General features: G+C 39.1%; 1 protein-coding gene and 1 long non-coding RNA gene across 3 annotated transcripts in view; one reads left to right on the top strand and one right to left on the bottom strand.

Annotated features, from left to right (window-relative positions):
• Positions 1-13159, bottom strand: part of LOC111841649 (uncharacterized) — a 75588-nt gene that overhangs the window by 19820 nt on the left and 42609 nt on the right. The gene's annotated exons all lie outside the window — the stretch shown is intronic.
• Positions 102-8779, top strand: LOC111841648 (uncharacterized). The gene is made up of 5 exons (XR_011984967.1): positions 102-865; positions 6372-6468; positions 7305-7456; positions 7566-7661; positions 7847-8779. It is a non-coding gene; the product is annotated as an uncharacterized lncRNA (long non-coding RNA).

The following is a 13159-nucleotide window of genomic DNA, read 5'->3' on the forward strand; positions in this document are numbered from 1 at the left end:
AGTTTTTGCCTCAGCGACCGCCGAAGCTGCATTCCGCTTGGCCTGCCGGTACCCGTCAGCTGCCTCTGGAGTCCCACAGGCTAAATAGGCCTGATAGGACTCCTTCAGCTTGACGGCAACTAGGGTTGGGCATCGAGAACCGGTTCCAACTTGGAACCGTTAAAAAAATAACGATGCCATTGGAATTATTTATAAAATTTGTTTTCGATTCCGATCATCGGTTCCAAACACGCAAGTTTTGGTTTCCATTGTGGCCACCGTATTTCCGGAAGTGCTTGCCGCGCGCTTGTTCAGTTGCAGCTATGGAGCACGGTAAGCGGCGCTCAAAAGTGTGGCTTTATTTCACACTAAAAAAGCCTGGGTCGGCACAGTGCAACACATGTGACAAAATGATATCTTGCACGGGAGGATGCACTACGAATATGACGAAACACCTACGCCTGCATGATGTACAAATTAAGGAGTGTAGCGTGTTTGACATGCTGCGCAGGTCCACTGTCTCGTCCTCCTCGGGCAACCCTGCGCTAACCAACGTTAGTAACGTTACCTCGTCACAACAATCAGGTAAGTGATTGTAGTTTAACAATAAAGCACTTGACCAAATTTGGTGAACAACAACGTTACTGAAATATTTTTTTCCCTCGTAGATCAATGTAGTGTTATGCAAATTGCCCACGCTAGTAGCAGTCCTAATATTACTGCTGCTAATGCTAAACCGGTGGAGACTCATTGTGAAACTCCATTCACATTGGCAGCAAAGCAGAGGAAAATGCCAGCGGAGAAAGTGGAAGAGTGCCACAGAAGTTACCGCATATGTGGTGAAAAGACTGCATCCCTTCTCTGATGTAGAATCCCCGACGTTCAGGTAACTGTTAATGTTAATAAAAGAGTTAAGATAGAAATCTTGCTTCCCAACCTATGTTAGGTCCTATCATTATGCGTTTTTATGTTCACAGGCATATGATCCATTCTATCAACCCCAAGTACACCCCCCCTACCAGAGACTATTTGGCAAACCAGTTAATCCCAATTTGGTACAAGATAGAAAAATCTAATGTAATCTCTGAGCTTGCTGATGTCCACTCTGTTGCCCTCACTTGTGACTCTTGGACTAGCATTGCTCAAGACCACTAACTAACTGTCACAGCACACTATTTAGTGGAGGGCAAAATGAAGCAAAAAGTGCTGCAAACCAAAGCTGTCTACACAGCCCAGACCGGACATGCCGTGGCAGAGGAGATCGGTGACATCCTGAAAGAATATGGCATTTTTGACAAAGTAGTGGCTGCTACTGTGGATAATGCACCAAATATGGACATAGCCATAAAAAGACTACAGTTTGTGAAACTTGGCTGCTTTGCTCATACACTCAATCTTGCAGCACAGAGTCTCTACTGTTAGACCTGAACTTTCTTGAAGTGGCAACAGCATTAGATCTGTACTACATTCACAAACCAACAGACTATCCTACTGATTGGCCAAATAATATCACGTCTCTATCACACGGTATATTTCAGGCGTGACAGATTTAAAAAACTATTCAATGTGAGCCCTTGGCATGGCGAATAAGGAAGTGTGGTATGGATTTTGTAGTGACACATTTTTACTGGTCAAGGTCTTATGTAAAATTTGGAAATATTAGTAAGAGGACAAAACTTTACGATCCCTACCATTCACATAAAAAGTAGATCATGGAGGTCTTCAAGACCAATAATGATATATGACAGCATTAAAAAAAAAAACAAACAAACAAAAGAAAATCATGTACACTGTGATGATTTACAACACCTACCCATTAAACCTGTAATATTTACAGAATTTTGAAATTTGAATTTTGAAAATGGATATATATTTCCAGTTTCAAAATTTTGTAAATATTAAAGGGTTAATGAGTAATCTTAAACAACAATTATAAACCATTGTGGGAAATAAAGATTAGGTAGGTTGGTCGCTTAATACCCACACGTTTCAGACAATGCATAAATCTTTGTGATTCTAGTTACTGTCAATTCTGTTGGCAGTTAACTATTGTCACGCTAAAAATGTACACTGTACAACCAGAACATTGAATTTTTTGAGCTAAATATAGTCTGGATTATCTCCATAAATGCTTAATTAGGTATTCCTCAGCTCTGATTATCAAGGATCAGAGTCCAGCAAGTATTTCTCTGAAAAGTAAAGTGGACGTATCATCTTAAAACACTCAGAAGTACATTATACTGCCAAACGTATTGGGACACCTGACTTTTTACACACACACACACACACACACACACACAAGGGGTGGCACGGTTCACAAAACCCACGGTTCGGTTTGTATCACGGTTTTAGGTTCTGTAGGGTTCTTGTTATTTTTTCTTTTAATCTTTAACACTCCAGAAATGTACTTCAGCATATGATATATAGCTTAATTATCCACAATTTAGGATACAGTATTAAAAAAGTTATATCATGTAATCATGCATCATGAATTTGACTCATCTTAAAGCACATTATTAAAATTATTAAACATTATTAATCCCAGAACAGTAATAAAATAAAAGTCTTGCCTTAACATAAATGCTAAAAGAATAGATCACTTTAATCGCTATAACAGTTGGGTATGGGCACGCGGTCTTATTTAGAAAACATACAAAAAGAGACGCATATAATGTTTAATCATTCGTTTTGTATTTGTCCGGTCCACGGGGTTAATTTAATTGGGGATCGTTAAAATGATAGATCACCTATCTTGATTAAGCCTGATTCGGTTTGTGATATATATATATATATATATAACGTGAAAAAAATTGGTATTATATTCAATGTTCTTGAGTAATCGATAAAATCAGTTTCTGTGTATGTACAAGACATCAATCTGTAATATTGCAAAATATGTCCAGTTGATATGTCTAGTATGATCATCTGGCAATAGGCTGTAGGTCTGTGTGGTCAGACACTGTGCAATAAACAGAATTTTTTGGAACATGGCAAATGTTCACATTGCAGCATGGAAACAGGCTCACTGTTACAACGCTGACCGGGGAAGCAGAGGCGAGGAGACCTAGGATCGGGGGAATGCGGGGTTTAATGAGCAAAAGGAACACAGACGAGCGGTAAAGCAGAATTACAATATAACGCGGACTAAATACAATGGAGTAATGACAAATTTGACAACAATCAGGAACAGCTGGTAAACACGGGGAATCCACACAGGGTTAACGAGGGGGCGTGGCACACGGAAAGAGCGGACGATCGAGGCATGACACTCACTGGAGTGCTTTGTCACAGATAACTTAATTTTCTTTAACAAAGTGCCTAACCGCACATTAAATAAAGTCACACAACAAAGGCGCACAACAGTGTTCAGATGTTGTGCTATCGGTTGGCTGAAATTTAAACGTTTTCTTCAGAGACAGGGTGGTAACGCCGAAAACACGAGCTAAACGCAGCAAACGAAAGGCTACCGGAAATTACTTAGCTGGCTGAACTTTTACTGGAACTACGTCACACCGCTCTGTGCATATAGCCTATTCTTTCACGCGAAAGGGGAACACACTGACGTCACATACGGGGCACGAGGCTACATTGCGCATGTCATGAACCATCGAACCGTGCGACGCATGCATGCTCTGAACTGAGACAAGTGAACCGAATGGTTCGTTTTTTTTTCCATGAACCGTGCCATCCCTACTTCCCACCATTTAGTACAAATTCAGCGTCATCTATGACCAATATATGTATAACTGAGGCTGATGTGGTACTAAGCCTAGGTAAACTCAAAATAAACTAGAAACTGCAAGCAGTTACGAAAGGGTCCAAAGCGTAGGATGATCGGACTGGTAGGACAGTAGAGGAATAACGGCAGAGAACCGGCGGCCAGGGTAGTAGAAAGTCAGACAGAATTAGACTGCCATAACACGATAGGAGATGTAGGACAGAGCAGGACGGTCTCAGTAGTAGGCAGACAATAGGATGGAGATGCTTTTAGTGCAGGTCTAACAGGCCAGTCAACATCAGAGAGTACACTGTGCATATCAGGATACCTAGCTGAAATTCCAACCTAAGCTGGGTTCGAACCGGCGACCCTCTGATTACAGGCACACAGGATTAGCACACTGAGCCACCCGCTGCTGTGGGTAAGATGACTGAGATCAGTAGACACCTTCCTACCTGATCTGGTAACTCATTATACACTGTAAACCCTAATGCTGTAACTAATTAATTGAACTGAGTTGTATTAACTTAAATAATTACAATTAGTTTATATTAATTAACCTTTATGAGTATTTAGAACTTTTTTCTTATTTATGAGTTTGTAAAAATTAAACCTTTCAAGTAAGATGGAAAATTTTGCTGGTTTAATTTAAACAAAATGTCTCTTTAAAGTTTTATTAACTCAAAATCTTTCAGCCTTGTGATTTTGCGTATGACGTCATCCAGGTTCACGTAAACTGTCTTGCCCGCGCTTATTCCTCGTTCGTTTTTTTCAAGATGGCGGATCGGCCTCGTTTCACACTACAGTAAGTAAAATATCCAAATATACAAATCCAATGAATCTTAAGCAAGTGTTTTAATCCATATAATCACAGTAACATTTAAAAGTAATGTAGATGCGTTGCATTACAGAGTACGCGTTTAGCCCTGTTTAAATTTTGAGGCGAGGAAGCTCCTCATTCCGCGCTGTAGCTTGTTGGTCAATAAGAAACTTTTAACGTTAGTTCAGTGTTGGGAGCTGTTACTGACCAGCACAATGTTTATAAATTCAGGTAAAATTGAAATTAAAACATTTATGCCGCACTTATTTTTAAAACTGCGTTATCCACAACATGGAGTTTTATTTTGAAATACTTCGTTTGTGCGGCTTCTCAGCTGAAAGGTGTAATATTATTTATATATTATAATATTAATTTCAATGGCGGATCGGACTCGTTACACGCTGTTCAGTAACGTTAAGTAGTTAATGTATAACTAGGGATGTTCATTTCGGTTAATTTTCCCAACCGACAACCGCCGTTCGTTAACCGAACATTAATCCTTAACCGATCGGTTTAGAACATTAAATTGGAATTGAATTAAATCAGAACTGAGGAGTATCTGATTAAATATGCGAACTTTTTTTTCAGTTTTATTTTAACATGTGCGAACAACAACACACAGAACATATAAAAAACAGAATCTGGATTCACACGTCGTCAAATTTTCATGCACCTGCAGCGTTTCCGACAACAGACAAAAACTAATTAATATACAGTCGACCCTCGCCACTTTGCGCTTCGACTTAAGCGGATATTCATTAAAAAGTTGATCGAGACAGTAAAAATCTACTTTTTGAGCGCTTGGTTGTGTGAAATTACTGGCTATCCTACCATCTTCCTATCCGGCCCACTGATTGGCTCGGTTTCACGCTTGTTGCTTTCTCTCATACACGCATCTACGTCATTACACATCGGAACCGTCTTTGCTGTTGTAAGTGTTTGCGTGACTAAAGGCTGTTATTTAATGTCTGAAGGGCTCTAATAATGTTAAAAACCGCATTTAGAAGGTCTTAAACATGTTGTCTATGCTCTACCTATGGAAGTATTTCCCTTGTAAATAAAGAATCCTACTTCGCGGAAATTCACTCGTCGCGGTAGAAGGCACGTGTGGTTGCATGTGATAACGCCCCATGAGTTTAACTGATAGTAATAATCGGTCAAAATTCATTCGGTCGGTTAACCGTTAAACAGTCAATATGAGCATCCCTAAGTATAATCACATTGTCAGCAACCGTTAAATATAATGTAACGTTAGTATTCGTGATCAGAATGCGTTTAGATCTATATATGTTGCATGGCAGAAAACGCATTGTGCTCCACTTTAGGAGGTTAACGCTAAATATCATGCATTTGCAACGTGTTAATATTTATGTTTCTAATTAAACGTTAAAGGCATAAATGTTCTGCAGTGTTTTGAAATCAGCAAATTTAACTTGCACAGAAGCTTGCTGGCCAATGAGATAAAACATTTATTTCAGTGTCAGTGAGATTCTCTGAAGAAATTAAATGTAAGATTATTTTATATTTGATTTCACAGTGACGATGCCAGGACACTTTTTAAAAATTAGACTTATTGTCTAATTTAAATAGTCTGTAAATTGTGTCTGTATAATATTTTATTTACAGCATAACTGTTTTTGGTTATACTGCATGCTAATACTATTTGTATCGAATTAAACATAATCTTTTGTCAGTCCACCATCACATTCTAAAATCAAGAAACCAAGACGTTCTGAGGTTAATTATTTGCCAAACTTTCCTCAAGGTGAGGATGAAGCATCTCTTGAAACAGTTAGACAGGAAATTGCTATTGAAGTCCAGAAGACAGAAAAAAATACTTGTCTCATCCATTAGAACATGGAGAAAACTGCGACGACAGAACATTGTTAGCGGAAGCCCATCTGTGAATGAGTTTCTGAATCTCTGGCCTGCACTGCGTATAACATCTGAGGTAAGTAAGGAATAATTGACGACGGGCCGTTGAATTATTAGAAAAATAATGCACACCCGAGGTGGTGATGCGGCCACGACGCGAAGTGGAGTGGCCGTTACACCTCGGGTGTGCATAATTTTTCTAATAATTCAACGGTCCGGAGTCAATTATTCCGCTTATACTACGGTTGCCACATCTCAAGACATCGATCAGATGATATATTTCAAGGGATTCGTCCGGTTTTTCTACTTAAATCGCTATTGTGAGTAGGATTATTTCTTCCGCATCTCATCCAACGACTCTTTTGCTAGTTCCAAAACGTCATTAGCTGTTGTTTTTTTGGTGTTTTCTTCGTGTTTTTCTCCCTCGAGTATGTCTAGCTGTTCTTCGCTGATCGTTTTATGTCTTTTGTTGTTGCTGGCTGCCTTTGATGTCCGCTTCCGTTTATGTTGTTTTTCATCTGGACTGTCTAATACTGCTGCAGCCCAGTTGTTGAAAGTTTCATATTCACCGTAAATATTAAAATTTACTTTCGGAAAATCGTCTGTCATGTTGTTGTTTTTGTTAGTCCTGTGTGCTGTATAGGTACTGTATGCTAATTTCCGTTATTACAGTTAACTATGCGAAATGATATGGAACTGTAATGCGGTCAAGAGAGCTGCCTGGAACTACGTTTGCCGTGCGTTTCCCTGAAAATAATTGCACACCTCAGAACGTTCGTCAGCCAATCAGATTCAAGCATTCAACGGTCCCGTAGTATAAATAATAATAATAATAATAATAATTGTTTTCTAGTGATTTATATATTTTCTGATGTGGGTTTGTTTTATAAAATTCTCTTTTGTCCGATTTAGCTGAGTACCAACGTGTTACAAATGAGAATTTGCCCAACAAATTCTATGCACAACTGGACTACCTCCTACCTTGTTTGATGACCATTTTAAGGCAAAAAGCACCCAAGACAGCAGATACCCTGGCTAATCTTTTGAAAGTTCATGATGAGCAGGTATGGTTGTTGTCATAAGATGAAGTATTTGTTAAAATGTAATTAGATTTTTCTTTATTTCAGATATTTAGATGTTGTTTTTTTTTCTCCTTGTTTTTCATCTTTGCAGGAACTGCATGATGTAAATTCACGACGGACTACCGTTATCAGAGGTCTTCCAGTTTTGCTGCGTGACAAAGACATAGGATTTTTTAGGACCACCCTGGTAAGCCTTCATTCATTGTTTTTACAATTATGCATGTTCTATTGCAAAGATGAAGGTTGAGGGGCAACCTTTACTTACTAATATATTTGTAATTATCACTAGTTGATGAATCATGTAATATTGACTCAGTCATATTGATAATGTTCTAACATGAATATAACATGTCCCTGAATAATATTTTTTAGATTGATAATCCTGAAGTACTGACTGAGGATGCTCCAGTGTCCCTGCTTACAGTTGTTCATGAAAATGCTGCTGCTCCAATCCATTACGATCCAGTGAGGGTCTCAGTTGTCCTGGAGAATGAAGTGGTCACCACCCATAGCCAACTTCCAGAGGCCTTTCTTGTCTTGTTTGGATTCATGTATGCTCTTCACTTAAAATATCCTAAAGGACTTGCCAAAACTTTTGAATTTGTGCAAAAAGTTTTACTCGGCATGGATGACGGAAAACTGTCTCCTAGCGTGCAAACATTAAAGAATGAGTTGATGTAGAGCTACTTTTTTTTCTCGTTTAATGAAGGCTGGCACTGGGGCAGTAACTTAAAAACATGTCAGTATGTGTAGTTTAAACTATACAGGAGTCACTTACTAGAATGTGCACTATTTTTATTTCTTTTTATGAATGAAGTTTTATATGTCTTAATGTATGTTTTAAAAATCAGGATATTTAATTTTGTCAAACTAAATAATTTTTTTGAAGCTCATGTTTAAACAAAGTTGGTCATGTAAAATTCTGTTAAAAAATATTTTACAAAATAATTCAAAAATATTTTTGTTTTGCTATAAGTCATACTGGGTTTTGTGCATTACTTTTTCCTGAATGTTTTTTTCCCCTGAGAATTTTCACCCTTTTAAAGGGTTACTTTGCAGGTGTCATGTTGATTTGTTATATCAAATAGAACACCATAGAAAGTATTGTTATTCTTTTTCATTGTATTAACATTCTGGGCATACTTTATTCATTTTAAAATAGTGTTTATTGTAAATCTGTTACTGACAAACTGTTTTAAAGGTTTTGAGAAATTTGTATGTTTATAGAAGGCATGTTTACTGTAAACATTCATGTTGGTATTACCTGTTGGACATTTTTTGTTTAAAAATAAATGTTAAAAATGGTATTGTGTGTTTGCTTGAAATTACAGATGCGTTTTCATACATTTATAGTGTTTACAGATTTAGAATTTGGTTAATTTCATTTATGAAACTCAAAATGGAAAATTTAATTAAAAATAATTGCAATCAAAATGTATAAGCTGGGTGACTAAGTATTTAAAGTTGGGAGAAATTAAAAGAATTAAGTTAAATGCTATCAAAATGTATAAGCAGGGTAACTAAGTATTTAAAGTTGGGAGATATTGAAAAAAATAAGTTAATTGATCTCAAAATGTATAAACAGGGTAACTTGGGTATTTTAAGTAAGAACAAATTATTTTGCATGAGTACAACAAACTCAAAACTAGATTTTTCTGCTTACTTAAAATTAAAATTTCATAACTTAAAAAATTTGACGTAACTGATTACCTCAAATTTTTTGAGTTTTGCCAACTTATTCGGGATTACAGTGTAGCTGAATTAGACGAGGTGGGGTTTAGACATATATGGACAGTGGCTATAGTGCTCCCGTTTGACCTATTGACACGAAATTTGGAGGGTCTCTCTGCGGTACAGCCTTTCATCAGAGATAGATATTTGGAAATGATTGGCTGAAGCGTGCATGAGATTTAGCTGTCTGATTGAAATGGACGTGGCACCAGTACAGTCAGGGTGTGGCTGGTGGCCATACCTTACCAAAAGTTTCATTTTTTTCTCTAAATCTTTAAAAGGACTATCTTCTGATTTGAAGGACAACAGATGTATGTAGGTTTGCTGAAAATCATAGGAGGTTAACGAAAAAAGCTGTTTTCATACAAATATAATTCATGTAAAAATTCAAAGATGCAGAACCAGGTATGTTACTGGATTTGGCTCGACATAGTGAATTTGACTTGCAATAAAATTTAAGAGTAGGACAAGTAGGACAGGAGATATTGACCAAAACTTGTTGTGGGGCGCAACGGCGCCCCCCTCTGACTAATTGGGATGAGTCGGAGGGGCTGAGTAGTGGGTAGCAATAGGCATCTTACTGCCAAATTTGGTCGACCTAGGACTTACAGTTTAGGCTGGGCATTCAGTTTTACGGAAGAAAAATAATTATTGTTCAACCCTCAGGAGGAGTGCCTGAGCACGTCTGAATGGCTGGTTTAATAATTAAAATAGAAGCTTCATTGATCCTCATGGGGAAAACACCTTTACGTCTACCCACTTGCTTTACGGAGAGCATGCTGCGCACATCGGGCTGTCTAGCTCGAGTACCCACCGAAGCTGGGTTCGAACCGGCGACCCTCTGATTACAAGCATGCAAGTTTAGCCCACTGAGCCACCCGCTGCTGTTGGTAAGATGGGTCAGATCGGTGGACACCTTCCTACCTGATCTGGTAACTCATTTTAGCTGAATTGGCCTAGGTTGGTCTTAGTAACATATAAACAGTGGCTATAGCGCTCACGTTTGACTGATCGACACAAAATTTGAAGGGTCGCTCAGTGGTAGAGCCCTACATTAGTGAGAGAAATTTGGTAATGATTTGATGAAGCATGCCTGAGATATAGCTGTCTGATTGAAATGGACGTGGCACCAGTAGGGTCATGGTGTGGCTTTTGGCAGTACCTTACCGAAAGTTTAATTTTTTTTCTCTGAATCTTTAAAAGGACTGTCTCCTGATTTGAATGACAACAGACTTATGTAGGTGGGGCGAAAATCCTAGGAGGTCAACGAAATGACCTGTTATCAGAGAAATATAAATCATGTAAAAACGCAAAAATGGAGAACCAAGTTCTATATGCAGTTGGATTCTTCAGGAAATAGTGAATTGGACTGGCAATAAATTTCAACAGTAGGCTTGGCAGTTCTGGAGAAATAGGCAGAAATGCAGATGGGGGTGCTGTCATGCCCCCATCTGGCCAAATGAGATGTCCTTTACAGGGTGGGCTGAGGGTCAGAGGACAAATGTACCAGCTAAATTTGATTTGGATTGGTCATCATTAAGCCAGTCAAATTCCTGCTTGATTTTGATTGGCCGATGACAGCCACTGTTTCAGGACTTTTGACTGCCATTGTAGGTGACTGACCTCAGGCTGGGACCTAGTACATATCTGCCAAATTTCAGTTGGATTGGCCAACGCAGTCAGGAGATATTGGCAGTTTTTAGTTCTAGCGCCCCCTATGGACGAAATGCGGCCCGCCTTGGACCGTGTCCCCTGAATGGTGTCTTGAGATGGGATTTCAAATTTGGTAGAGGTAGGCCAAGGCACGGCCAATTTATAGCAGTCAGACCAAAACTGGCCAAATTTGTACATTGTTTGGGCGTGGCTAATGGCCGTAGGATACACAAATGTCTGAATTTTTTTTATTAATTCTTAAACAGCTCAGAGATCTGATTCATTTGACACCTCATTTGTCTGATTTGGTAGTACAAGCTAGGACTTTAAGAGATAAGAAGTATTTGCAAAAAATGCAAATTAGCAAAAAATCTAAGTAGGCGGAGCTTCATGGTCCCATTGACTTTTTGGTAGGGCATGGCTGTCTATCAGCAGAAAAAAAGAATTTCAATTGTAGGACAAACAGGACAGGAGATATCGACTGAAACGTGTTGGGGGGCGCCGCTGAGTCGGACGGGTCGGACAATCTGAGTAGGAATACCTAAATTTGGAATACCTGAGGTAGGAATACCAATCATCCTACCAAATTTGGTCGGCCTAGGACTTACGGTTTAGGCTGGGCATTCAGTTTTAGGGAAGAAAAATAAAAATAATAACTAGAAACTGCAGGCAGTTACGAACGGGTCCAAAGCTCGGACAAGTAGGACAGATAGGACAAGAAATAGAGAAATAACGGCGGAATACTGGAGGACTGTCACTGGCGGCAAAGGTAGTCGAAAATCAGGCAGAGCAATACTCTCATAACAGGATGGAGATTCAGTGTAGGTCTAATGTGATAGTAGATGTAGGACAGAGCAGGACTGATTTTGGTGAGATGGTCGTAGTAGTAGGTAGAAATTTTGATGAGATGCTTTTAGTGTAGGTGTAACACGTCTGTAGATGTTGGACAGAATGTAGAACCCTCTGGTGTAGTGCCAATGCTTGTCTTAATGTCTGTTTTAATAATAATAAAAAAGAAGCTTCATTGATCATTGTGGGGGAAATGCCTTTCTGTCTCCCTGAACTTGTTTTACGGAGAGTAGGCTGTCTCAAGAACCGACCGAAGCTGGGTTTGAACCAGCGACCCTTTGATTACAGACACACAGGCTTAACCTGCTACACCACACGGTAAGAGGGTTGAGATCAGTAGACACCTTCCTACCTGATCTAGTAACTCATTTTAGCTGAATTAGCCTAAGTTGGTCTTAGACATATATAACCAGTGGCTGTAGTGCTCCCTTTTGACCGATCGACAGGAAATTTGGAGGGTCTGTCTGGGTAACAGCCGTACATTAGTCAGAGAAATTTGGTAATGATTGGCTGAAGCATGCCTGAGATATAGCTGTCTGATTGAAATGGACGTGGCACCAGTATGGTCATGGTTTGGCAATTAGCTGTACCTACCTGAAAGTTTAAGTTTTTTCTCTAAACCTTTAAAGGACTGTCTCCTGATTTGAATGACACCAGATTTATGTAAGTGGGGCAAAAATCCTAGGAGGTTAACGAAAAAGTCTGTTTTCAGACAAATATAAATAATGCAAAAACGCAACAATGTATAACCAAGTTCCATATGTGGTTGGATTTGGCACGACATATTGAATTGGACTGGCAATCAATTTCAACTGTAGGCTTGATAGTTCTGTAGAAATAGGCAGAAATGCAAATGGGGCCACTGTAGCGCCCCCATCTGGCCGAGTGAGTTGTTCTTTACAGGGTTTGCAGAGAGTCAGAGGACGAATGTACCAGCCAAATTTTGGTTTGATTGGTCATTGTTAAGCCTGTCAAATGGCTGCTTGATTTTGATTGGCTAATGGCGGCCAATCTTTTATGATTTATGACTGCCATTGTATGTGTCTGTCCTCAGGCTGGGTCCTAGTATATGTCTGCCAAATTTTAGTTGGATTGGCCAAGGCAGTCAGGAGATATGAGAATTTGTAATTTGTAGCGCCCCCTATTGACGAATTGCGGCCCGCTTTGGACAGTGTCCCCAGAATAGTGTAGGGAGGTAGGATGTAAAATTTGGTCAAGGTAGGCCAAGGCATAGCCAAGTTATGGCAGTCAGACCAAAATGGGCCAAGTTTGGATTTAGTTTGGGCATGGCTAATGGCCGTAGAATACACAAATGTCCGAATTTTTTTAATAATTCTTAATCAGCTCAGAGTTCCGATTTGTTTGACACCTCATGTGTCTGATTTGGTAGGAAAAGCTAGGAGGTTAAAGAAAAAGTATGATTTGCAAATTATGCAAATTAGCAAAAAATCT

The sequence above is a fragment of the Paramormyrops kingsleyae genome, chromosome 23 (genome assembly GCF_048594095.1).
Source record: "Paramormyrops kingsleyae isolate MSU_618 chromosome 23, PKINGS_0.4, whole genome shotgun sequence".
In the NCBI taxonomy this organism is placed as follows: Eukaryota; Metazoa; Chordata; class Actinopteri; order Osteoglossiformes; family Mormyridae; genus Paramormyrops; species Paramormyrops kingsleyae.